This window comes from Hypanus sabinus, chromosome 21 (genome assembly GCF_030144855.1).
Source record: "Hypanus sabinus isolate sHypSab1 chromosome 21, sHypSab1.hap1, whole genome shotgun sequence".
Lineage (NCBI taxonomy): Eukaryota > Metazoa > Chordata > Chondrichthyes > Myliobatiformes > Dasyatidae > Hypanus > Hypanus sabinus.
In genome coordinates, this window is record NC_082726.1 from 55,979,265 (window position 1) to 56,003,449 (window position 24,185).

Consider the following 24,185-nt stretch of genomic DNA (forward strand, 5'->3'; position numbering starts at 1 on the left):
TAACACTGATGAGAATCCTCAATGCTGACTTGGGCAGTGGGAGTCTGCAGTGAGTTTACATCTCTCGACTCGGGCAGCAGGAGATTGGAGTGTGCTTGGGACAAACATTACTACCACATCTCAAGGTACACTGGCGGCTGGCTGAGTGATGACTCGTGACTTGTCACTCAAGCACACAAGCCACTCTTTGTCGCATCCCCTGAAATTCCATCTCGCACCCCAGGTTGGGAACCCCTGCCCTAGAAGAAGGTGATGGGCAGATGAGGAGAAGTGATGAGAGGAGAGCCAGAATGGGGAATGAGAAAGGTGAGAAGCGGAGGAAGAGAAATTATTGCAAGTTGGAGAAATTAATATTGACCAAAACGAAACTGTTGTATTTTTGTGAAGTGTGAACTTGAAAGCAGAGATGCACCAACCTGGAATCTGACCTTGGTTCGATCTGGAGTACTGTGTTACTCTGGCCATTTTAGTCCAACTAGTGTATAGCTTGACAGAATACAATGATTTGCAATCCTGGTAAGACTGAGAAGCTGTCTTTGTCAGCATGGAATGAATAGGCTGGGTCCAATTTAAAGAATGAGTTTTAGAGAAAGTTTATTCATGAGATTTGAAATTAATACATTTCTGCTTGCATGGAAGAGCAAAACATTAGCGGTCAATGAAAGCAAATTACCAGTAAATCAAGATTGCTTAATGATATTTCCAGTACTCGGGTATAAAGGAAGAATGAAATAATTTTATGCCAGATCTGATGCAGCACAGAAATGCACAAGACAAAAAACAGAGTAAAAACACAAAGAGCAATCATGAGGAAATCTGCAGATGCTGGAAATTCAAAAAACGCACACAAACACACACTGTCGACCCGAAACGTCGACAGTGCTTCTCCTTATAGATGCTGCCTGGCCTGCTGTGTTCCACCAGCATTTTGTGTGTGTTGTAAAAATAACAAATATAGCTTGTATGCACAGATTATCTGCACGTACAGTACATAAAGTGATGCTAGGCACAGGAGTGTACATACATAAGGTGACTGACAGGAAATGATAAAGTAGTGATGGTGGGGGTTGTGGAGTGGTGGGTTGGTGAATAAAGGTGTTGATCAGCCTTACTGCTTGGGGGAGATAACTGTTTGAGTCCAATGGTATCAACTATAAAGGAACTTAAAGTTCCCTGAACAATGAGAATGGAACCTGCTGTTAGTGGTATTGTTTCGCCTAAGAGGAAATGGATGTGTTAAATAAGGATGCAAGGAACCTTGACCGTAAATGATTGAATAGACTCATTGGACATCATGTAATTTCCATGTAAGTTTAAATCTAATGCTTATCTTTATGTTATCAAAATCTGTACCAGCTTGCTTCACTTTTTGGGTACAAGATGTCAGTTATCAGAACTGGGGTTTAACCAACATTTTAACTCTTCTGCTGTTTCTTAATGCAAATTATATTTGTGGGGCCAATCATTTTTCTTGGTGAGTGGATACAATTCTATTTCCATTTGGCTTTATCTGGCAGATGAATAGACCTTTTTTTTAAGCAAATGTGTATACTGATCCTGAGTTCCTTTGCTCATGTTGAGGGTTAAGCTAGTGAGCTGATGGGTTACAAGAGCAGTTGAATAGTTGGGTTATTCAAGTGGAATGCCTCCTACAGGAGTTGCATTAAAAATTATTTCCTTGTAGCATTTTGATTATATTTATAGATGCTTGGTGTTCATCTCCTCGCCCTTCTTCCAGTTCTTGAATTTAGGGAAGTATCAGTAAAGATATTTTGATATCTCTGTATTTATGATTTAATCAAAGAACATTTATCATCAAAGAATATGTAAATTATATACCTTGAGATTTGTTTGTTTTAGGCAGCCACAAAGCAAGAAACCCAAGAACCCAATTATCAGTATACTTTATGAAATATGTCAATTATACTGCAATATTGTTAACCAATTCAGAATATTTGGCTGTTTCATAGGGTTTAAATCCTTCTCAGCATTGGACACTTGTATTAAAATACCTGTGGCTTTTTTTCAACATGCTTTCAAAATTAATGTGAAACTCTGTTAATTGCCCACAGCATGAACCCCCACCCAACTTTGCTTCTAAGCCTGAAGGCACACTCAATGATTCAGGAATAGCTTTTTCCCCTCTGCCATCAGATCTCTGAATGGACATTGAACCCATGAGCACTATCTCACTTTTCTCTTTATGTACTAATTTAATTTAACTTTTTTAATGTATGTATACTTATTGTAATTTAGTTTTTATTATGTATTGCAGTGGACTGCTGTCATGACAACGAGGGGACAGAACATCACAAAATAACTTTTCCACTCTAGCTGTCCTCCCTCCTTCTCCCCACCCCCCCAACATTCAAGAAAATCATGCCTGATCTGCCCCAGGCTTGAACTCTTTTGTGCCAATTCCCATGGCTTCTAGTGTCTCAATCCTTTCGCAGGTTGTCTGCCTCCACCTTAAAAGCTTCCAACGTCAGGTATTTGGTAATGGAAAAATGAAAATGATTTGGTTAAATTGAATCCTGAACTATGTATTCAAAAGGGTGGAGCATGGATTGTAATTGGACATCATAAGATGATTTGCTGCCTTGCAAAGTCTGCCATAGCCAGTTTTCCTTCTTTCAAAATTGGTCTTTTTTTCTAGTGAATTCAGTGTAAGATTGTGGGCTGAGGGGTCTGTGGAACTGTACTATGTTTCAAGATTGAGCTTTTTCTCATCTTGTGCTCGGGTCGTGTTCTTGGTGAGCCGTAGGGACACTTCAGCAAGCTTAGTGTAACTAGGATTCTTGTGCGTGAATTTTGTAGTTGGATATTCACTTTGACTGGACAGCTTTAAGTGTTTATTATTGTTTGAGAATTTTTTAAAAAAATCCATTTTACTCAATGTCTTTCCAATTCATGTATCCCTAAATTTTGTATTTTTATTACTTTGATTAATATTTTATGTGCGCTCATTATCAAATCAGTTTGTTCAAGAAGATGGAAATTAAAAATGTAGTTAACATTAAGAAATCGTACTTGGTAGCTTTTGACAATTTATGATCTAATTCAGCTTGTGGTATCAGTGAATGTTTGGAATGTTGTCCGCTACAAATGGAATGTTCCCAAGGCCATTTTGCAATGTTTAATGTTTATTACATGCAGTATGTTTAAACTGACATGACCCTCTATTTGACTTGGAAGGAACATATATTTTCAAAATGGCTTTCCTTGCTTGTGAGTAAAATGTTATAATCAGCTTAGTTGCAAAAATGCTTAATGCAAACTTCCCAATTCCTGCTTGGATAGCTTAGTAAATAGAGTTTAACTACTTTTTCATTTTTTTTTTATTTTTTACAGTTCTTGACACAGCATGTACTGACACTGATTTTGCCATTAGCTTTTGCTTAATAGCGATTCATTGAAACTTAATTCCATCTTGTGGTCTTGCGTGCCCTCCTTTGCTGCACTTGCACTAGTTTTAACTACAGCATTACTAATCTGTGCAGATTTTCATCTTGAAATGTTAGCATTCATTTTGAGAGGACTACAATATAAAAGCAAGTATATAATGCTGAAGCTTTATAAGGCATGAGTCAGACCACACCGTATATCATGAGCAGTTTTGAACCCCTTACCTAAGAATTGATATGCTGGCATTGGGGAGCATCCAGAGGAGATTCATGAGTTACCCTGGGAATGGAAGGGTCAACGTATGAGGAGTATTGATGTCTCAGGGCCTGTATTCGTTGTACTTTAGAAGAATGGGGGTGGGGAGATCTCATTAAAACCTTTCAGATATTGAAAGCCCCAGAGTGGACTTGGGGAAGTTTATAGTGGCAGAATCTAGGACCAGAGGGCACAGCCTCAGAATACAAGGACATCCCTTTAGAACAGGGATGAGGAGTTTCTTTAGCCAGAGTGGTGAATCTGTGGAATTCATTGCCGCAGACAGCTGTGAAGGTCAAATCATTGGATATATTTAATGCAGAGGGTTGAAAGTTCTTGATTAGCAGAGAGAAGGGAGGTGAATAGGTTAAGAGGAATAGTAAATCAGCCATGATGCAAAGTTTGCCCAATTCTTATGTCTTGTGGTCTTGATGCTATCTGGGATTTAAAAATGATCTCAACAGGAATGAATAACTTTGCATTAGCCTTTCCTTTGTCAAGCACCTTTAATTAGAATGGTGGTACAGACTTTGTCAAGATTGTTGAAGGTGAAACCTGTGGAATAACCTTAAAGAATCAGAATCAGGTTTAATATCTCTAGCATATTTTGTGTAATTTATCAACTTTGTGGCAGCAAAAACTGAATTGCAGTAAGTATATATGTATATTAAATAGCTTAAGTAATGCAAAATCAGAAATAAAGTAGAGGTGGTGTTCATGGGTTCAGTGTTCATTTAAGAATCGGATGGCAGGGGGAAGAAGCTGTTCCTGAATTGCTGAGTGTGTGCCTTTGGGCTTCTTTCCCTCCTTCCTAATGGTAACAATGAGAAGAGGGCACGTCCTTGGTGGTGGGGGTTATTAATGATGGACAGCACCTTTCTGAGGCACCGCACCTTGAAGATATCTTGGATACTACAGAGAGTAGTACCCATGATGGAGCTGATTAATTTTACAACTCTGCAGTTTGCTTAGATCCTATGCAGTAGGCTGCCCCGGTATACCAGACACTGATGCAGCTTGTCAGAATGCTTTCCATGGTACACCTGTAGAAGTCTTCAAGTGTTTTAGGTGACAAACCAAATCTCCTCAAACCCCTAATGAAATATAGCTGCTGTCTTACCTTTTTGGCTGCATCCTTATGTTGGGACCAGGTTAGATAATCAGATATTGACACCCAGGAACTTGAAATTGCTCACTCCCTCCACTTCAGGTCGTTCTGAGGATTGGTTTGTGTTTCCTAGTCTACCCTTTCAGTGAAGCAATGATTCTGCTTTTGAAAATAGTGGGCCTTAGTCTTAACCTGTTGCCAGGTTCTTGTCAAGGATAGAACATTTGGGTCAAATCCATTTTCTGTTTGGGATGTACTTCTATCTAAGCAGCCTGGGTGGCATGAAAACTTAGTTACAAGAAAATCTGCAGATGCTGGAAATCCAAGCAATACACAGTGCTGGAGGAACTCTGCAAGCCAGGCAGCATCAATGGAAAAGATAGTCGATTCGTCGACTGTTTACTCTTTCCCATTGCTGCCTGGCCTGCCGAGTTCCTGCAGCATTTTATGTGTATTGCATGAAAACATAATTGTATGAGTAGTTTTGTGACAACGAAAGAATCAGGGTTTTTATGACAATATGTTGTGAAACTGGTTTTGTGAGAGCAGTACAGAACAAGACATTTTAAAAAAGAACTATGTTATTTTAAAAATAAAACTGCAAAAGAGTTAGGTAAGGTGAGGTATGGAACATTCAGAAATCTGTTGACGGAGGGGAAGGAGTAGTTTTAGTTGGTCCTAAAACGTTCAGTGTGGTTCTTCAAGCTCCTGTACCAACTCCGTGATGGTAGTAATGAGAAGAAGGTGTGTCCGGGTGTTTTTTATTCTTCTTTCTTTTTCCTTTTGAACACATTCTACCAGTAACTTCAACTTTGCACTAGTCTTAAACGTATGAGTAGCGATTAACTACAAAGTGTCTCTGCTTGATGGATCTAAAAGCCTGTTCTGTCACTTTTCCAGAAGGCACAGCTTCAGTCCTTGTGCTCTTATTACTGACCTCTAGTGGTCAGGGCACTCTTGCTTTATTGACGTGAGATTCTGAAGATGCTGGAATTTTGGGGAAACAAAGTGCTGGAAGAACTCGGCAGGTCTGGTAGCATGCAATGCTTTGGCCCAAGACCCCTTATTAGGATTGGAAAGGAAGTGGGGAAGAAGGTGGGGAGAGGCAAGGGGCGCAAGGTGACAGGTGAGACCATGTGAGTGAGGAGATAGATGGGTGGAGAGTCTGTTTCTGTTCCATTGCTTGCATGGGTCATCAGATAAAACTAAAAGTGATAATGTTATCATGGTTTTATGTTAGGCTATTGTGTATATTTTTTTCAGTTTCTCTGCAGGATTTTAAGATTATTGTATAGGTTTTTATTCTGACTTTCAGTAATTGGTTTCCCAGCAACGCTTCCTGTGCTATTTTACCAATGCTAAATAAGTGCCTGAATATGTTTAAATCCAAGCCAATATGTTGCATTACATGAAAAGTCCAACCTCCAGCAATCACCCTTTTAGAAACCACAAGTCATTTAAAACAATTATGCTGCCACATAAAATAAAACTAATGACTATAATTAACTGGATTGCAAGTAGTTTAACATGGAAATCCTCCCATTTTCATCTTTTTGTTTTTAAAGCTACACTTTGTTTCCAGAGAGACTTTAATGCAAATCACAAATCTGCATGCTTTTTAGCTATAGAGATAGAGAAATAATATTGAGAAATATTTCTGATTTTGTCAGCTGAGGTTTGGCAGTAGATACAAAATTTTGCCGGTTTGGAGGCATCATTGGAGAGATAAATGGCTGCCTGCTCAGATGGCATTTATTCATGTTAAAACTTGCAAAGGCAAATATTATGAATGCTGTATGCCAGTTGCAGGATATTTTGATGTAATTTCTATCTGTCAGTGTCTCTGCTTTTTGCATCTAAATCCCATGAGTATATAAAATCTAATAAATGCAGATGACGCAAGGGTTATATGCACTGACAAGGAAATGGGATTGTGTAGTCAATGTATTACCTAGCAGGTGAAATCTTTATTTATATAAAAAAAAATGCCTTGGAGGGTGGGAATGAGTGGCTGGTTTGGAATATGAATGTAAATTCATAATTCATTTAAATCATAGTGAAATTAGGAGTCTTTGCAGCATGTTGTTGGAAAAATATGTTGGAAATGAGGCTAAAGAAATTTGGTCATGTCTCCTTTTAACCCTCACTGTTTTTTATAGATGCATAATTAAAAGCTATCATGAAACAATATGGAAACACGAGGAAATCTGCAGATGCTGGAATTCAAGCAATGCACATAAAATGCTGGTGGAACACAGCAGGCCAGGCAGCATCTATTGGAAGAAGTACAGTCAACGTTTCAGGCTGAGACCCTTCATCATGACCAAAACGTCAATTGTACTTCTTCCTATGCAGCCTGGCCTGCTGCATTCCACCAGCATTTTGTGTGTGTTCCAAGAAGCAATATGGCTTGGTATGGTAACTGCTTTGCCTGAGACCGCAAGAACTGTGGACGCAGTTCAGCACATGGAAACCAGCCACATCTTTATGGACTCTACTCTTCTCACTGCATCAGTAAAGCATCCAACATATTGGGGAAAAAAGCCATCTACCATAGACATTCTCTTTGTTTCCCCCTCCCATTTGGCAGAAGATGCTGGATTGAAGCTGCTTGGCTTTTATCCTGTAGTGTAAAATTATTGCATGGTCCCTTTGTGCAATAACATGGACTCTTGACCTCAATCTACCTCACTATGGACTTTTTACTTATTACTTGCCTGCACTGCACTTTGCAACTGTAACACTTCATTCAGCAATCTGTTGTTGCTTTCCCCTTGTATTACCTCAATGTACTGATGTGATGAAATAATCTTTATGGATGGCATGCAAAACATGTTTTTCACTGTTGTCAAAGTTTGTCAGTATACCTCAGTGCATGCGACAATAATAAACAAACTTAACAGCAGGAATCCTTCGTTGGGAATAATGATTTATGTGGAAATCCGTATATTAACCCTGGTTTAACTCTAATCTAAGGATCAATTTAAGCCCCCTCCTGTTCTTTAAGTCTATGAACTGAAAACAAAAGATACACTGGTACTATTGCACTTTCAAATTGATTCAAGTAATTGAATATCCTCACTTTGATTATAGCAAACTTGGTCTCAAGAATTTCTTAAAAGTATCTTGTGAAATAGCAGAACTAATTTGTTTCTGAGTAGACAGTCTTTTTAGCAATAAATCTTTCTATGGTATCAAATAATTGAAAGTGATACATCAGTTGATGTGGAGAAGGTTTGTTTTCAATCCAGATGCCAAGTAAATTGCAACAACTATGACAGACAGCCGCAATATTTAATACAAGCTCTAGTGATCTGGCTTATTTGAATGTTTGCAGACTTTTGTATGGCTAGTTTTACCGTAGCAGGGGCAGATTGATATCTGAGCGTTAGACATTTGGTCAAGATGTGTACAGTTGTATAGATGAACAAATATATTGACTGACCAGATGGCTTGACAGCATCACAAAAGAAAACTGACATAACTATGCAAAATGGAATACAGAAAATGAAATGTATTACCATATTCCATGATATTTTCAGAATAAGTTTTTTATTATCACTAACGTATTGTGAGATTTGTTTTATTAAATTTCCAATAACCACATGCTACTGGTGTTGGGCTTGCAGATGCACAATTGCCATGCTTTTCCTTACTACCCTTGAAAAGGGCAACTGCTTTAGCTGTCCTCATCGTCTTGATACTTCACCTTGCCAGTGTAGATATAAAACCTCATCAGGATAGCCAGCACTTTTTAACTTGCCTCCCATTGCAGTCTGGAATAAATGTCATCAAGGAATGAAGATTTATCCACCTTTTAAGCAGCATGGTAGCGTAGTGGGTAGTGCTTTACAGTATAGGCCGGGGGTCGGCAACCTGCGGCTCCCGAGCCATTTGTGGCTCTTTCACCTCTGTGCTGCGGCTCCCTGTGGCTTTGGGAAATAATTGGTCAGTATTTAATTAAAATGTATTTTATGTTAGTTTGTTAGCTTTTGAAATGTAATTATGGTGATCTTGTACATTTCCTGCCACATCCGAAACGGCTCACAATTAGCCAGCATTCCGGCTAAGGGAGATAGCCTACGGGGGTTTGTGAGTATGCGTCTTTTGCAGCATCTGCGTCCATGGGGGCTGGGTTGAGGGAGGCTTAAAAGCAAGGCTGTTTAGTTCGAATAAAGCTATCTTTGACTGCAGTTTACTGACACCGCTACAACGTGTTTTTATCGCTGGCTGTCCAGACGGAAGGTGCTGAAACGCTTTGTCGCGTGTCTGGAAGAAGTGAAAACTTTCCTGGGCAGCAAAGGGCTCACCTTTCCTGAGCTGGAACAGCCAGAGTGGCTGGAAAAGCTACACTTCATGGTAGACATGACAGCGCACCTGAACACGCTGAACACAGCTCTTCAGGGGAAAGGACGTACAGCCCTGCACATGTTGGAGGATGTTTTGGCATTCGAGCGCAAGTTGACAGTGCTTGCCAGAGATTTACAGAAAGGCACTTTGTCTCACTTCCCCAATTTGAGAGAGTTCAAACAAGGTCACGACATGATAATTTCGGAGTATTTACATTCTGCAATCATCGCAATGCAAACATCGTTTGGGAAACGCTTCTGTGAGTTCAGAGAGGAAAAAAACACATTATCCTTCCCGGTCACTCCCTTAAGCATCGATCCTTCCCTACTGAATACGACTGCATTGGCAGGTGTGAGTCAACCTGATCTTGAGATGGAACTGGCCGACATAGCCGACAAAGACATATGGGTGTCCAAGTTTAGACGCTTGACAGCAGACCTTGAAGATGTTGCCCATCAGAAGGCCGTTCTTGCTCAGAAACACAAATGGAGTGATATTGAAAACCTCACAGATGACAGCTTGCAATCCTGTGTAAAGATGAAGGTGACATCATACAGCCCTGATGTGCAGACGCTGTGCGCTGAGGTCCAGGAGCAGAAATCCCATTAACCAAGTATGATAAATATTTTAATTGCCTATTATTTTACTTATATTCATATTTTTTCATAGTTCAGTGAAATAGTCCTTTCATTTTTCAGGATGACAGCTGGCTGACGTTATTTTTGGTTTGCTGCTGGCGGAAAATTTAAGTTCGGCGTTTTTCATAAATACAAGAAGGACTCAAATAGACATTGAATATTTTACTTAAAAGTAACTTTCAACCCAACGTCTTTTTTTCGGAGTTCAAAATGTTTTTGTTGCATGCAGAAATGTAATTTCGTTTTCTCTGCAGGAGTTCATCAATTTCATAAATGCAACACATTATAGTTTGTTTATACATAGCATAAAGGCAAAAAAAACGTTGTATGCAGTGTTATTTCATTTTAAATGTCAAACGGGTTTTGCGGCTCCCAGTGTTTTCTTTTCTGTGGGAAACGGGTCCAAGTGGCTCTTTCAGTGGTAAAGGTTGCTGACCCCTGGTATAGGCAAAGGGGTTCAATTCCTGCTACTTTTTGTAAGGAGGTTGAACGCTTTCCCTGTGACCGTATGGGTTTCCTCCTGGTGTTATGGTTTCCTCGCACAGTCTGAAGACCTACTGGTTGGTAGGTTAATTGGTTATTATTACTTGTCCCATGATTAGGCTAGGAATTGCTAGGTGGCATGGCTTGAAGGCTTATTCCACACTATGTAGCAATAAATAAAAATCCCGCTAAAGTGTTAACTACCTCATGTTTTCATAAGGAGACTTGCTGTAGAATTTCATCTTCCCTTTCACTCAATTCTCCAATTCCAAACTGCTTATGATAGAATATTCATTTAGGACCTTGCTTTTGCCTTCTAGTTCTACATGCAGAATGCCTCGGTTGTCAGTTTTGCATGGTTATTCTTTTATTCTTGTATTTAGAGACCTCATTGTGATCCTTCTTTACCTTCCTAATTTCCTTTTAAAGCATCTTCCAAATTGGCATTCTTGACTGGTCCTTCTCTATTACTTTTTCTGTGCTTTATTTTCCTTTATTCACCCCTTCACATCTAGGGCTCCCTGTAATTGTTAATCTTGGCTTTCATCCTTGCCCTGAACTCCAGTTATTTTTCCTTTTAAATGCTTCCCACTGCAAAGATGCAGAACAGCCTGCAAGCAGATGTTGCTAGTTCAGCTTTGCCAGGTTTTCTCTTATTTTAATGAAGTTGGCTATCCCAAATTTTAAGATATGTATTCCTCTTCATCTTTATCCTTTCCTTAACCACTTCGATTTGTGGTTTTCTGTAAAGATGCTGTCCTCGTGACATTTCCTTCACCTGACTATAGTTATATTCCCCCAAAGGGAATTAGGGTAATGTTTCATCCCTTGTTGGTCTATCCTAGCCCTAGTCCTGACGAAGGGTCTCAGTCCGAAATGTCTACAGTGCTTCTTCCTATAGATGCTGCCTGGCCTGCTGCGTTCCACCAGCATTTTTGTGTGTTGCTTGAATTTCCAGCATCTGCAGATTTCCTCGTGTATGTACCATACCTGTATTTTTTTCATATCTTGTGCATTTAAACTGGATACCTGTTCTTTCCTGTTAAATGTTAGGTGGTTTTTAATATTCCCCAATGAATATGATGATGTTTCTATTCTATTTTAATAAGAGTTAACACATGTGACAGGCCCTTTTGGCCCAATGAGCCTGCACTGCCCAAGTACTCCCATGTGACTGACTAACCTCATAATCTGTATGTCTTTGGATGTGTGAGGAAGCCCATGTGGTCAAAGGGAGAACGTACAAATTCCTTACAGACAGTTGTGGAATTTGAGCCTGGATCACTGGCGCTGTAATGGGATTATTGCCAACCACTATGCTGCTTTGCCACCTGCATTCTCTACTCTTTTGAGGAGCCTTCAAGGAGATCTTCCCTCAATAAAGTTGATTGGCAAAAGGAATACACAGCTGGAGAAGGGAGAGGATCATGGGACGGGAGGCCTAGGGAGAAAGAAAGTGGGAGGGGAGCACCAGAGGGAGATGGAGAGCAGGCAAGGAGTGATTGAGAGGGACAGAGAGAAAAGGAGGAGGAAACCTGGAAGTTCTCTCTCCAGCACTTGTCGTTTGAGCATTGTTCACCTCGCATCTCATGTATAATCTTTTTTCCTGTCGTTATTCTCTGAACAATATAGTATAACGACTATTTACATAACATTTACATTGTATTTGGTATTATAAGTGATCTAGAGATGATTTAAAGTATATGGGAGGATGTGCGTAGGTTATATGCAGATACTTTGCCATTTTATACAAGGGACTTGAGCATCCGCCTTTTTTGGTATCCGCGGGGAGATCCCGGAACTAGTCCCCTCCGCGGATAAGGAGTGCCAACTGTAATGTCCGGGTTGCCATAAGGGCAATTTGTCGCACTGGTTTGTCAGAAACCCACAAATACATCACCTTGTAAAATGGTAAGTTGTGCCTTACATTTCACGTAAAAGTATGGAAGTAGCTCGCTTAACTGAAGTCCATCCAAAATACTGTGTGAAGACCTAGCTGTTTTAGAGGCTCCTCCATGGGACATTGTGCAGGCTGTTGGCCATTGTCAAATTAACCACATGCTTGGTTTGTCTGAAACACACTAATACATCACTGTGTAAGCCATGTTTTACCATTTACATTTACTGAGGCACAAGTGAGATAGTCATTGATGCATCTCATGTGTGCGTTTATTGCAGAGGTGCTTTATAGATGCTGGGTGTATTTTTCAAGTGCAGACATGATTGCAGTGGAGTGAAGGAAATATACTCAGGTTGCAGCCTGAGAAAATTGGATACCTCAGTCATGAAAATGTTGTAAGGTCTTTGTCAACTTAAAATCCAATTTGAAACTTGGCTGAAAGATGGGAAGCTTAGTAGTTTTGATTACTTGTGAATTTGTATGAGATCATTACCCATTACAGCAGTGTTTGGTAACTTCCACTTTATATGGTGTAGAAATATCTTGTACCTTTGCCCTTTTTGGTTTTGGATCCCTCAGTTGCCTTGATTCTTGTATCTCTAATTCCTCAGTGTTGACAGGTGAATATAGTGACACAGGCAGTAGATCTTTTGCTTCACAGCTCCAGCAACCCACACTGCTGTCTTTGTGGAGTTTGCACATCCCCTTTGACGACATGGGTTTTACACTAAGTGTGCACCCTTTCTATGGTTTACACACCCTCCTTGTAGTGAGGTGACCAGAACTGAGTACAGTACTCCGTGGGGTCTGACCAGGCTTCTATACAGCTGTAACATTACCTCTCACCTCTTGAACTCAATCCCACGGTTGATGAAATCCAATGCATCGTATGCCGGCTTAACCACACAGTCAACCTGTGTTACAGCTTTGGGTGTCCTGTGGAGTCGGACCCCAAGATCCCTCTGTTCCTCCACACTGCCAAGAGTCTTACCATTAATGCTATAATTCTGCCACCATATTTGACCTACTAAAATGAACCACCTCACACTTATCTGGGTTGAACTCCATCTGCCACTTCTCAGCCCAGTTTTGCATCCTATCAATGTCCAACTGTAACCTCTGACAGCCCGCCACACTATCCACAACACCCCGAACCTTTGCGTCATCAGCAAATTCCCTAACCCATCCCTCCACTTCCTCATCCAGGTCATTTATAAAAATTATGAAGAAGAAAGGTCCCAGAACAGTTCCCTGAGGCACTCCACTGGTCACCAACCTCCATGTAGAATATGACCTGTCTACAACCACTCTTTGCCTTCTGTGGGCAAGCCACTTCTGGATCCTCAAAGCAATGTCCTCTTGGTTCTCATGCCTCCTTATTTTCTCAATAAGCCTTGCATGGGCTACCTTGTCAAATGCCTTGCTGAAACCCATGTACACTATATCTATGGCTCTACCTTCATCAATGTGTTTAGTCACATCCTCAAAAAATTCAACCACAATCTGCCTTTAACAAAGCCATGTGGACTGTTCCTAATCATATTATGGCTCGCTAAATATTCATAAATCCTGCTTCTCAGGATCTTTTCCATCAACTTACCAACCAGTGAAGTAAAACTCACTGGTCTATAATTTTCTGGCCTATTTCTACTCCCTTCCTTGAATAAGGGAACAACATCTGCAACCCTCCAATCCTCGAACCTCTCCCGTCCCCATTGATGCAAAGATCATTGCCAGAGGCTCAGCAATCTCCTCCCTCACCTTCCACAGTAGCCTGAGGTGTATCTCGTCTGGTCTTAGTGATTTGTCCAACTTGATGATTTCCAAAAGCTCCAGCATGTCCTCTTCCTTCGAGTTTTTCAGTCTGCTGTAAGTCATCCCTACAATCACCAAGATCCTTTTCCGTAGTGAATACTGAAGCAAAGTATTCATTAAATACCTCTGCTATCTCCTTCGGTTCCATGCACACTTTTCCACTGTCACATTTGATTGGTCCTATTCTCTCACATCTTATCCTTTTTTCTTCCCATACTTGTAGAATCCTTGGGGGTTTTTCCTTAATCCTGCTTACCAAGGCCTTCTCATGGCCCCTTCTGGCTCTCCTAATTTCTTTCTTCCTGCTAGCCTTATAATTTTTGTAGATCTCTATTATTACCTTTTTATTTGAACCTCTCGTAGGTTTTCTTCATGACTGGATTTTCAACAGCCTTTGAACGCCATGATTCCTGTACCCCTACCATCCTTTCCCTGTCACATTGGTATATACCTATGCAGAACACCATGTAAATATCCCCTGAACATTTGCCACATTTGTGCTGTACATTTCTCTGAGAACATCTGTTCTCAATTTATGCCTGATAGCTTCATATTTCCTCTTACTCCAATTAAACACTTTCCTAACTTGTGTACTCCTATCCCTTTCCAATGCTATAGTAAAGGAGATAGAATTGTGATCACTATCTCCAAAATGGTCTCCCACAATGTCCCAGCAGTCTCTTCCCTCAGTTCCTGAGTAACCTGGAGTATATTCTGTCGGCTGTGGTGACTTGTATATCTTAAAGTTTTTCCAGAAGCTCCAATATTTCAGATGCTTCAAGATGGCGGCATGACGCAGTTTGTAGCGGCATCTCTGGAGTTGATATCTATTACTTGTCAAGCGGGGTGCCATGCACAATCATAATCTGATGAAAAATAGACGTGGGAGCATGGAGGAACATCTGGAAATCTCCAGGAAGGCCTTCTTTGTTGCTGCTGCTGTTGAGGTCCAGGTCTCTGCTGGGAAGAACAGGCCCCCAGTCCTTGGGGTCATGTTGCCGGTGGCGGGGTTGTCATAGTGCACTCGGCAGAGGATGGTGCTTAAAGAGGCTGTGCCAGAGGGGATGGTCGGATGGTTGGAGGCTCAGAGATTTGACAGACTTGGAGTCTGCTGTGGTTGGAGCGCTTTCACTGTGTGCTGCATCTGTGAGGCTGAGTCCAACGGTGTCATGGAAGTACATAGTAGGGGTATTCCCTTCTGCTGCCTGCGTGGGATAATGAGTCTATCAGGACCCTGAGGACCTGTGGAAACTGTTGTGGTTTCTTTTGAACTTGTAGTCTTTTAACATCTTTGGGCTATTTTTTACCATGCCCATGATCTGTCTTTTTTTTTATCAATTATGGTATTGTATGCACTGTTGTAACTATATGTTATAACTATGTGGTTTTGTGTAGGTCTTGTAGTTTTAGTTTTTGGTTTGTTGGGTGGTAGAGTTGGTCTCCTGACTTGGTGTGTCTGGGTAGTCTTGTTTTGTCTGGTGGATTTGGAGCTCCTTCCCGGGGAACGTGCCAAGATGGGAGCGTGATATTAATACGCAGCAACCTCTCCGGACTCTGGATTTGGGGATTGCCAAACATAATATGGATTTTCTGGTGTAGTCTGTTTTGTCATGTGCTTTTGTGATATAATTCTGGAGGAACGTTCTTTCGTTTTTCTAACTGCATTGCAGTTGTGGTTTCTAAATGGCAATAAACCAAAATTCAATTCAATATTGTATCTATCTAAACCTTAACATGCTGCAGCACATTAATCTGTTCTATGTTGACCTCACATTCCCTGGTGAACGCTGAAACATTGCATTTATTAATGATGTCCCTACCTCTTCTGTCTCTAGGTGCACATGCACCCCTTTATCTCTTGAGTGGTCCTAAGCTCAATCTAGACATCTTCCTGCTCTTCATGTATAAGGAATACATTGAGGGTTTTCCTTGATCCTGCTCACCAAAATCTTTCTCATATCCCTTTCTAGCTCTCTCAAGTCCCTTAAGCTCCTCACTAGTTACCTTATAATTCTCAAGCCCTGCCTGCATTTTGCTTCCTAAACTTTTAAGTACTCTTTCTCCTTCCTCTTGACTAAATGTTTCACATCTTTCCACATGGTTCCTTTGCACTACCTTCCTTGTCTCAGTGGACAAACCTATCCAGAACCTCATGCAAGTGCTCTTGAAACAGCCTCCACTTTATTGTATATTTCTGAGAACATCTCCCAAGTTCCTGCCTATCCAAACATGTACAAGCAAATAAGCAAATTCATCACTGAAATGTTGCTCCCGGTGTCTGTGAGCAGTAGAGACTGGGACAAGTTAGGAATGTAGAGAAGAAAACCAAATTAATTTAAATGAATGGTTGAAGGTCGGTGCAGATTCATTGGGCCAAGAGGCCTATTTTCATGCTGTGGGAACATGATGCCAAATTTCCTGTGATTGTGGACAGGTCTTTAGTCTTTAAGACCCTAAACTCTTAAATTTATTTCCTAACTCCCCCTTCCCCTCCTCTCAACCTTATATAACATGTCCTTAGACTAGAGCATTGCTCATCATAAATAGTATCCATAGTTCCAAATGTCAGTTTTCTTATTAAATGCCATAGATATATTAATTCAGTCAATCCAGGCAATATTTTCCGATCTCTAACTCAGAGCTGGAACCCTTGATCTTCTGAGTGGGGCAAGAGCATCCACTGATCTGTGATTCAAACTATTTGCCTGTGTTATCCTTTGAGGTATTCTATTTTAAGCACATTGGAGGATTATTTCTGTTTTGTGGACATTGTACCGAGCCTCACATGAACAATGCTATAAGAATACAGTTAATTTCTGGTTCAATGTTTTGTCTTTAGCTGAAATGCTTTCAACACACCAATCGGTTTGTACTGCTGCGACAAAATGCAGGTGGAATTCTCAGAGCTGCCTTCCTAAAGGTGTAGATTTGCACAGTCAGATCATGTTCTCGATGACTGATTCTGTTCAGTATGTCTAGCTTGGTTCCTGTTGCAAGCTGATGCGTATTAATGGGCTGAATAGATGCCTTGAGATTAAAATTCTGTAGTTCTGGCTGTTACGATATGAAAGGAGATAGCAAAATGTAGTGTACATCAGGTGGGCAACTTGTAAGGCAACTGCTGTGCCAATCTGATGGCATCAGTGGGAGGTCTGACTTTTTCAAGTTGATCAAGCATCCTTTAAATTTGAACCTGCCAAAGCTAATTGCAATGTTTCAAGGTTGCATGCTGTTTGCGAGGGCGTGGAATCTAGTAATCCTTCCGATGCTTGAAGTTGGCTTGCAGTCTTAAAGGGGAATTAGTTTTATTGTTACTGTGCAAAAAGTAAGCTTCTGAGTAGCACACATTGGCAATTTCTACACCTCCTAACCTATTCAATCTTTCCTTATAACTCAGGTCCTCCAGACCCGGCAACATCCTTGTAAATAAGATTGAAAGAGTACAGAGAAAACTTGCATCTTTTCCTGTAGGTATGTGATCAAAACTGCACACATTTCAACAGCTCTCTGCTAAGTTCAATCTGCCTAATGCCCATTTTTTTAGATATCTCCAAATTAGACACTTTATTAATCCTTTAATTCCTAACTTCCCTGAAATGCCCGAGAAAAATGTCATGGATTTATTTATTTCTATTAATCCACTGGGTAAAGGTTTAATATCATTTATTTGTGATAAGTTAGCATTCTTACGGCGTGCCCCTGTGGATAAAATTAGAATGGCTTGGGAGCATGATTTAAATATCTCTTTATCTGATGAGGTTTGGAACTTGATTCTCAAATCGGTTAATTCAACCTCTCTTTGTGCTCGCCGTTGCCTTTTACAGTTTAAGATTGTTCATAGAGCCCATATGTCTAAATCTAAATTATCTCGATTTTACCCTAATATTAGTCCTCTTTGTGATAAGTGCAAAAGGGGCAAGTCTTCTCATATTCATATGTACTGGTCCTGTCCTAACTTAGAGAAATTTTGGAAATATGTTTTTATAACTTTATCCTGTATTCTGAATCACCACTTAGAACCTAACCCTTTAATTGCTCTATTTGGTTTTTTGGGTGAGACAGATATACGTTTGAGTTCGACTAAGTGTCGAATATTATCTTTTGCTTCTCTCCTGGCTAGACGTTTAATCCTCCTTAGATGGAGAGACGTTGCCCTGCCCACGCATGCTCAATGGCTTAATGATATTATGCCCTGTTTAGACCTTGAAAAAATTCATTATTCAATTCTTAATTCAGATATAACGTTTCATAAGGTCTGGGGACCTTTTATTGAGTACTTTCATAACCTTCCTCTTAATTAAGGTTTTTTTTCAGTCCCTTACTTTCAGCTATTTTTTTTGGTAGTAGGCATTATCATCTTCTGTTTCAAGTGCATTTACAGTTTTGGGGGTTTGAATGTCCTGATTTATATTCTCTATATTGTGTTGTGGTTGGTCTGGCATTTTTTTGTTGTTGTGGGGCTTGGGGAGTTTACTAACTTTACATGACTTCAATTTGGGTGCTTTCTCAATTATCTTTTTTGTATTGTATGTTTATTTTTGCACTGTACTAATTTTATTTTGGTTTGGGTTTTTTTCTTATCTGTAGTGTTGTAGAAAATGCATAAAAAAACCAATTTTTAAAAAAACTGCACACAATATTCTAAATTAGGCCTCACAATATCTCGTACAGTTTCAACATAACATCTCAACTCCTGTAGTCAATACTTTGATTTGTAAAGCTCAATGTGCCAGAAGCTTTCTTTATGATCCTAAATAATCCATTATGATCTTATGGCATCCCGATGTCACTTTCAATAAATTATGGATCTGTGTTCCTAGATATCTTTGTTTTATTGCACTCCTCAGTGCCCTACTGCTCACTCTGTAACTCCTACCCTACATGGTCCTCCACAAGTGCAACACCTCATATTTGTCTGCATTAAATTCCATCTGCCATTTTTCAGTTCATTTTTCTCGCTGGCCCAGTTCCCACTATCAGCTAGTCTTCATCGCTACCCACTACACCAACCCCCAATCTTGACATGCTTGCCTTTATTGAGGAATTAAATCCAAGAGTGGGAAGTTATGTTACAGCTTGATAAAACTCTTTATTGTGCTGCATCTGGAATATTGCATTCAGTTCTGGTCATCCCCTTAAGGGAAAGCTGTTGAGGCTTTGTAAAAGGTGCAGAAGAGGTTTACAGGGATGCAGTTTGGCTTAGGGGGCACGTGCTGTAAAGTGAGATTGGACAAACTAGGATTGTTTTCTCTGGAGTGGCTGAGTGGAGCTTAGGACATTTTTAAGATTGAGAGGCCAGACAGCAGCATTTGCCTCTCCACTTAAGGAGAGAAGGGGTAGTTCAAAGGGTGGGGTGGTAGTGGAGACAAATATAATAGAGGCTCTTTGATAGGTACATGAATGTCCTGGAAGTGAAAGAATATGGACATTGTGTTGGCAAAAGAGATTATGAACATTTGATTAATTTAGTTAGTTCACAATATTATGGGTTGAAGGGCTTGTTCCTCTGTTGTACTGTTCTATATCCTATGAATTAGTGGTGGGGAACTAATTGACCAAGTTAGCTTCTCCAACCTATGCCTTGCTTCTACTAAATGTTGCATACAATATAAGTAGGTTTTGTTCTAGACTGAGACCCAAATACACATAGAATTAAGCTTTTTATTGTAGGTAGTATTTGGAAAAGGTTTTGGGAGTAAACCCAGAGGACAATTCCGGAGCTGGAGTCACTAAGGTGGTCCGACGTTGCCTTCAACCACGCTCTGGCAACTCCTGTGACAACACTGGTGCCAAGCTGTATCGTCCCTTGTCCTTCCCCTAGACAACATCAGTGGTGTGGAGAGGGGAGACTCGCTGCATGGGCAACTGCCAGTCTTCCATACAACTTTGCCCAGGCCTGTGCCCTGGAGAGGACACTCCAAAACTTTCCAGGTGCAGATCCATGGTCTCATGAGACTAATGGATGCTACACACAATATTTGGAAACAAAACTGATCCACCAGAAGATGTTCAAGTGTACAGTAGTGAACCCAAATCTGGAAGGTAACCGTAATCACAACAATGGCTAAAAACTGCTCCTGGTTGCAAGTACTACTGATATAACCCTCTTTCCCTCCCCCCCCCCCCCCCCCCACCCCCAGTTGGACAGAACCAAGAAATGCAGCAAAATTCTGAGCACCAACTGGATCTTTTTGGAGATGCCAATAAATTGGCATCTGGCTCACTGGCTCTACGGTTCCCATATTCACTTCCTCTCACCAGGATCTCTGGTAAATGTATTACTACTGTGTAACAGTGATTCTGAAAGTGTGGTAGAGTATTAATAGAATAACATCTGTTTTTCTGGTGTCACCAAAAAGCTGAGCTTGCTGGTTTAATGGAGTTTTACTCTGGCTTGCTTTTTCAGCTAAATTAGCACTTCCATATTGCAAACACTCAATTTTACGAACAACTTCTTCCCCTCCACCATCGGATTTCTGAATGGACAATGAACCAACCCATGAATGTTACTCATTATTTTTGCTCTCTATTTGCATTTTTTGTTCTTATAATTTGATTTTTATGTATTCCACTGTACTGCAGAAAGATAATTTTCACAGCATATATGAGTGATATTAAACCTGATTCTGAAAGTGATTTTAAAATCTTTGTAATCTTCACTTACGTTTTGTATGTTTCACTAAGACCAATGTCAAGTCTGTTTTATCTACAATTCTACCTCAGTTTTGAATTATTTCTTTATTGTAGAAAATGTTCAGCTGAAGTACATTCAATTCAAGAAATGAAAATTTTCGCAGAACTGTGGTTGGGTGCATCTGGAGCTTTGCATTGAGTTCTGGTCACACCTCTTGCTCGTTGTTGCTAGAGGAAGGTGTTGCAAGTGATGGTCCCCCTCTACCTCTTGCTTGCTGCTCCTGAGGGAGGGTCCCTGCTTTCGAATGACCTCTCTCTCCTCGATGCTGTTGGAAGATGGCACTGAAGTTCTGGGTCTGTAGTTTATGGATTAGACTGCAATTCCTGGTCATTTCTTTTTCTGTTGTTATTTTGGGCAAGTGTGGATCGCGGCAACCTGCTGATAATGAACACTGAGCTGAACTGAATATGGATTCTTTCAGCTTTGTGCTTTACTACTTCACTACTGTTTTTGCTCGTTCTTTTTTGTTGCCATTTGCACAATTTGTTTTTTGCATGTGGGGGGGGGGAGTCATGTTTTTTTTAATGGTTTCCATAGTTTTCTTTGTTTTTTTGGCAGTGGAGAAGACAAATCTCAGGGTTATATACTAATTTTGATAATAAATGTACTTTGAACCCTTTGACTAGGAAGGATGTTGATTTACCAGGATGCTGCCTGGATTAGAGAGCATGTATATTTTGGGAAGATTGGAGAATCTTGAGTTGTTTTCCCTGAAATGGTGGAGGCAGAGGGGAGACCTGACAGAAATTTATAAGGTTGAGAGGCATAGATGGACAGCATAGTATCTTTTCCCAGAATTGAAATATCTAATACTAGAGGGCATGTATTTAAGGTGAGAGGGGATAAGTTCAAAGGAGCTGTGCTGGGCAAGTATTTTACAGAGTAGTGGGTCCTTGGAATGTTATGCAATGGGGTGGTAGTGGAGAAAATATTTGACGTTTAAGAGTCTCTTGGATAAGCACATGAATGTTCAAAGAATGGAGGAAATGGATGTTGGCAGATTGGATTAGTTTAGGTGTTTGATTGCTAGTTGAATTAGCTCAGCACAGCATTGTGGACTGAAGGGCTTGTTGATATGTTGTACTGTTGTTTTACAACAGAATATACCACTTGTTCTTTTCAAATTTAACTGACCTATTTTAATAATACAATATTGCAAAAAGAAACCCATGGATGTTAAGACTAGTTGTCAAACTGAGGACATTAAGTGTGTGGGTGTAATACTGTTCTATTAATTTTAAATGTTTAATCTGAAACATTGCTCATGCCTGTAAAAATGTAATTTAGATGTCATGATTTGGTAAATTCTGTATGTAAAAGAGTATGAATCAATTTTGGATCTTGATAGCACTGCATGGTTTTGTCACTCAACTGTACAGATATTCAAAGTATGGACACAAGGCTGAACTTAAGATCAACCATTATCTTATTTGGTGGAACAGGTTTGATTACTAAAGGGTTTTGTTTCTGATATGGTAAAAATGTATTGTTTGAACTTTTCCTATTCAGTTGTGAAATAACTTGGTGTATAGAGAAGTTGATCATCATCCTGGGGTTTATGGAAGCGGGTGTTTTATGGTTGGCTGGTGAATTGGGCTGCAGTTTTAACTGATTCACATTACGCATCTTGGTAGAGTTATTTCCTTTTGTGGTTTGAAAAAGTCACTAGCTCTTGTAGTATTTTGTCATCCCCTAATTTAAGGTTTGAGAAAATTACTTTATATAGACATGCTTTGAATTTTTGTGGTTCTATTACTGCTGGTAGGTACTAGTTTGTGCCTGCACCTTCCTGTTCTGTGTTTAAAGATGGCAATTGCTAAATGTAGCATATTTTTCAGGTCATGCTTTTTAATTATGTAAAAGATTGAGCAATTCTGAACACATGTACACTTGGTAACCATGTAATCCATCCTCACTTGTTCACTCTTAGTCTTCCACTCTGTCTCTTACCCATACCCTAAAATATAAATGGCTTTTTCTTCATGCTTAATCAGAGTTTTAATGTTATAAACAAGATTTAGAATAGTAATTTGGTTTTGAGTTAGGGTGAATTGTAGTACCTTTAAGTTAAACTTCTTTGGGTCTACCATGGACACAAGAAGTTATCATGTGGTTAGTTGAGGTGAATTTGGATCTTAGCTATATGTGTGTAGTTTCTCAGATTCTTTTCTTTCAATGTTACAAGCTGGGCTGGGAAAGTTCTGATACTGAAGTATTCCGAAGTTGAGGTTCTGGGCAATGGAGAGCTTGCAGTCGATGTAACTTTGAAGATGGCCAGAATTATGAATGAGGAGGAAAAAACATTTTTTAAGATGCAATTAGTGTGGTATCTCTTAAAACAGTTGGAAATACTGGAAATGGTATGTTTGAAATCAAGATGACATTTATTCACAAATGCCAGCTTTTAAATCCCAAGCTTCATATTGCTTCCCAAAACAAACCATAAGATACAGGAGCAGAATTAGGTTATTTGGCCCATCGAGTCTGCTCTGCCATTTCATCATGGCTGGTCCTTTTCCCTTCTCAGCCCCAGTCTCCCGCCTTTCATATCCCCATATCCTTTCATGTCCCATCTCATCAACCTCTGCTTTAAATATACCCAATGGCTTTGTCTCCATAGCCACCTGTGGTAATGAATTCCACAGATTCACCACTCTCTGGCTAAAGATGTTTGTCCTCATCTCTTCTGTAAATGGACATCCATTTATTCTGAGGCTCTGTTCAATGGTCTTGGACTTCTCTACCATCAGAAACATCCTCTTGGCATCCACTCTATCGTGGCCTTTCAACAACATTCAATAGGTTTCAGTGAGACCCCCCCCCCCCCCCCGCCAAATTCTTCTGTATTCCAGTGAATACAGGCCTGGAGCTATCAAATGTTCCTCATTTGACAAGCCTTTCAATCCTGGAATCATTTTTTGTGAACCTCCATAAGAAATGGTTCACTAAAAAATTAAAATATTGGCCAAGATATTGGAAGATGTTTTTAATGTACAGAGTACATGAGCCTACACCATTCAGATTGGGACAGTTTTGTATTGTGACTTGGGTCTTGATAATTTCAGAAATGAAAGGATGCCATGTTCACTTGACTGTGGAGATCAGCTTTGCTCTAATATTTTAATCAACATGTGCGATGACACTAGGGTGGGAGTTGATCACAAAGAGATCTTTAAAAGTGGGTAGTGCAGAGGATGCTGCTCACCTTCAAAGGCTAGGATCAGCTACGATAAAAATGGCGGAGTGGACTCAATAGGCTGAATGGCCTAATTCTGCTCTTATGTCTTGTGGTCTTATGATGATCCAGTTGGTGGATTTGAATGTGGCGGTGGGAAATGATGTTGGCATGCCAAGATAGGGTTGAATTGGATCTTGGTATTTGTGTATGGAGAGATGAGGTGATTTCAGTTCTGTGCACTCGGGCCTAAAAATGAAGAGATATGCAAGGGACTGGTCTCATGCCACATTTCAAACAATATTGTGTAAAGAATTGTATAATTAAGCAGTTGATCACAAGCGTTGAGCATAACTGACAGT

General features: G+C 40.1%; 1 protein-coding gene across 5 annotated transcripts in view; it reads left to right on the forward strand.

Moving 5' to 3' along the window:
* Positions 1-24,185, forward strand: part of csk (C-terminal Src kinase) — a 131,129-nt gene that overhangs the window by 39,906 nt on the left and 67,038 nt on the right. For 2 of the 5 annotated variants that reach the window (XM_059946593.1, XM_059946597.1), the window contains one exon: positions 17,352-17,425. The exons of 2 other annotated variants lie outside the window; for them this stretch is intronic. The gene's annotated coding sequence lies outside the window, so the exon portion shown is untranslated. The remainder of the gene's footprint in view (positions 1-17,351; positions 17,426-24,185) is intronic. One more of the 5 variants, XM_059946595.1, reaches the window with a different exon arrangement.